The sequence below is a fragment of the Triticum dicoccoides genome, unplaced genomic scaffold (genome assembly GCF_002162155.2).
Source record: "Triticum dicoccoides isolate Atlit2015 ecotype Zavitan unplaced genomic scaffold, WEW_v2.0 scaffold1239, whole genome shotgun sequence".
Lineage (NCBI taxonomy): Eukaryota > Viridiplantae > Streptophyta > Magnoliopsida > Poales > Poaceae > Triticum > Triticum dicoccoides.
Genome location: NW_021186745.1, coordinates 1,848 through 5,273, shown reverse-complemented (window position 1 = coordinate 5,273; position 3,426 = coordinate 1,848). Strand labels below are relative to the sequence as shown.

The window sequence follows — 3,426 nt, the reverse complement described above, 5'->3', positions numbered from 1 at the left end:
TGTCAGGTTTTCAAGCCCCACGGGAGGACAAAGGCCCTCAAGTACCTCTGCTGCAACTTCTGAACTTCCAAAGAATAATAGTGTTAGATCTGTGAGCCGTTTCTTGGCAGCTAGATCGACTTCAAGAGCTTCCTCTCTGCTTTCAACACTTTCCAGACCAGTGATATACAGTCCGCCGCTGAGCCCGTTTAGGTACCTCAACTGCTTTGCCTCGTGCCCTTGTTCAGCACTTACTCTGAATGCTGGGATTGTTTGGAGTGAGGCAAGCCTACTCATGTTTGAAAATTGCAATCGACGACCGCTGCATACATGCCGCAAGTTGATAAGATCATCACAGGAAAATACCAAACCATTGCATTTACCAAAATCTAGCACCTGCGCATCTGTATACAGGTGGTTTAGACTGTTTGGTAAAGTTACTCTGCATCCAATATCTCTCCGGAAAGCAAGATAGCGCAGATGTTTTAATTGACCAACAGATTCCGGGACAGAAAATGTATCTGGTTTCCAAATAAGTGCACCCTTCACCGGACTCGAATTAATTGCTAGTGCCCGCAGTTTCGGCAGACTCTTGAGTATTTTTTTTTGATGACTATTTCTTCAACTGGTGTATTACATCCAACACTATAAATGATGAGAGTGTGTAACTTTCCCAATTCAAGAATCTTCTCAGTAATCAATGCTGCATCATAACTCTGAACAAAAAGATGACGAACGTCTTGGGGAACATCTCCCGTCCATCCTCCTCCTTTCTGGCTTGTGTTATTGTCAATTCTGAAGCAGTCACTGCCAGCTACTGTCTCCGCTAAATCGTGCAGCAGATCATGAACTAAATAGTGGTCCTTGTCATAAAACAAGTCCCACACTCCTGGTTGAATAAACGAGATCGACAATAGTTCATTAAAGATTTCCTGAGCAACTTCTTCAATATCACCCCCTTCATCCGTGTTTCTTATGAACCCTTCTGCCACCCACAGTCTCACCAAGTCATCACGGTGCAATCGATGTCTTCTAGGAAAAATACTGCAATATGCAAAGCAACGCCTAGCCTGCTCATCAAGCTGGTAGTAGCTCCACCACAGAGGTCCCGTCCGTTTATTGAAAAGGTCCTTATCATTGACTCCTCTCCAATAGTTAACCTCTTGTTGCCGACGTAAATTTCCTCCCACTGTTTTAGCTGCTAGAGGTGACCTCATCAACTTTTTTGCAATGTCAGCCCCAATGCTCTCGAACTTGCTTTGATCTTGGCCATCTTCAAGGGCATAATGCATGAACAACTCAAAGAAGGCATCATCATCAAACTCAGGTACCGGCATGGCAGTATATCTCACATCAGGACCTAGATCCGGGAATACATATTTACTTCGAGTTGTCACTAGGAGCTTGCTTCCTCTCTTTCCAACCTTCAATGGAGAAAGTAACTCTGGTAGATTCTGATCACCGACATCCTTATTGCACCAGACATCGTCTAAGACCAGAAGGAATCGCTTTCCATCTAGGGCCTCTTTGGATTGAAGGATTTTCATAGGAATATTGGAGGATTCCAATCCATTGGATTTTTTCCTAAAGAAGCCCTTTGGATCAAAGGAACCACACCTCCAAAATTCCTATGGATGCATTCCTACACCTCAATCCTATAGGAATTTCAACATCCACTATAACCTCTTTTTTACACTGATTCGCGTAGGATCGAGGCACTTTTCCTGTGTTTTTCCTGTGTTCCATCCAAATGACCATTCTTGTAGTTTTCCTCTATTTTGTAATCCTCTGTTTTGCACCTACAATCCCGTCAAATTCCTGTGTTTTTTGAATTCCTTTGTTTTCTAATCCTGTGATCCAAAGAAGCCCCTAGCTTCCTTTCCAGTTCTTTTCCCAAAGTAGTCAGGTTATTGAATTGAGGGCATGGAACCTTAGGCTCTGAAGCTGCCTCATACAACTCCTTGAAGATGTCGAGTAACCTAAAACTCTGAGAGACATGGACTCACATAACAAGGTCGAAATGACCTTCCTTGTTGTCTTGCTTGTCCTTTTCCTCATGGGCATAAACTAATTGTGCAAGGGTAGATTTCCCTGACCCACCAACTCCATGTATGCCAATTACAGAAAAGCATAGACTGTTGTTGGTGCTTGGTTGAACACCGCCTTCCTTCTCATGAATCATTTTTATGATCTTGTCGCGGTCATTATCTCGACCAAGCACTTTATGCGCAGAAACTGCAGTAGTAGGAGGATTGACAACCATTTTCTGTCTTCTATTGTCATTACTTATGCTTGACAAGTTAAGCTTAACCATAATTTCGTGTGCTTCATTTATAACATCTTCTATCTTCTTTAGGCTCTTTATCAACATCTTATTTGGCATACCACTCTCCTGCGACACCAAATAGCAAGTGCGAGATCTTTCAAAAATAAATTATAGGTGACCGTACAGATGCGAGCATTTTTTACACGAACTTTCCACACACTAAAAGATGAAAGAAGACTAATGTAATATAAGGGGAAAAAACAACCTACAAGATTTTCAAAAATCAACCATGGCATCTAGTCGGACTTGCCATAATCTAGTCTTTCAGAGAACACAAGGCTGCCACACACAACCAACGCATACATACCAATATACAAACACCATCAAACGCACACAAGTGTTCACGCCATCTGCACACTCATAAGCAAGAAGTTTGCTCGTTTGGAAGAGAGAAGTTTGTTTCGCAATGTAAAATCTAAGGAAATACTTGTGCACCAGAATCAAGGTATACAACAGAGAGCATCATTAAATAACTAAAACAAAAATAAATGTTCTCTACTATTGTATTGTTATTTTTGTGCTATATCCTGATGATTTGGACAAAGTGCAAGAGAAGCGAGCCATCTCTACCACAACACACCCCCATGACTGTGTCTTGGGGATAATGAGGCAATGCTTAGTTTGCATCCATCCAAAATTTTGGAAGTTTGGCTTGCAAACATTTTGGTGAAAGTTTAGGCCACATCAAATTTGGCTGATGAATTGGCACAAATTACAGGATGTGACTAAAAATACATAGGTATGCGAAATCTTGACCTGCCATGGATGTGTTTGAAGTCGCTTAAATATCTCCGATTAATTGCTTGACCAACAAAGCATCTTCATCACGGATGGGGATTGCTATTGAACCTCCTTCTCTACGTGCATTTGCCTGATCTCAGTTAACTAAGACAAGCAAAGCTACTACTGGATGATACTTCTTCTAGGATTTAACCTAAAAATCCTTCCACCCCGTTTTATAAATAGAGCCACTACAGATGAAATATACAAACGCACAGCCACACCCTGCTGGGGACACCAGCTATACAAAGAAAAAATCACCAATAGCTACAAACAAGAACCAAAAACAGGCACTAAGCTAAGCCAAACAAAGCACAAAACTAGGGAAGCTAGCTTGTTCC

At 41.7% G+C, this 3,426-nt stretch overlaps 1 pseudogene; it reads right to left on the bottom strand.

Annotated features, from left to right (window-relative positions):
- Nucleotides 1-3: 3 nt before the first annotated feature.
- On the bottom strand, nt 4-2,371 carry LOC119343363 (annotated as a pseudogene).
- Between the last annotated feature and the right edge of the window lie 1,055 nt (nt 2,372-3,426).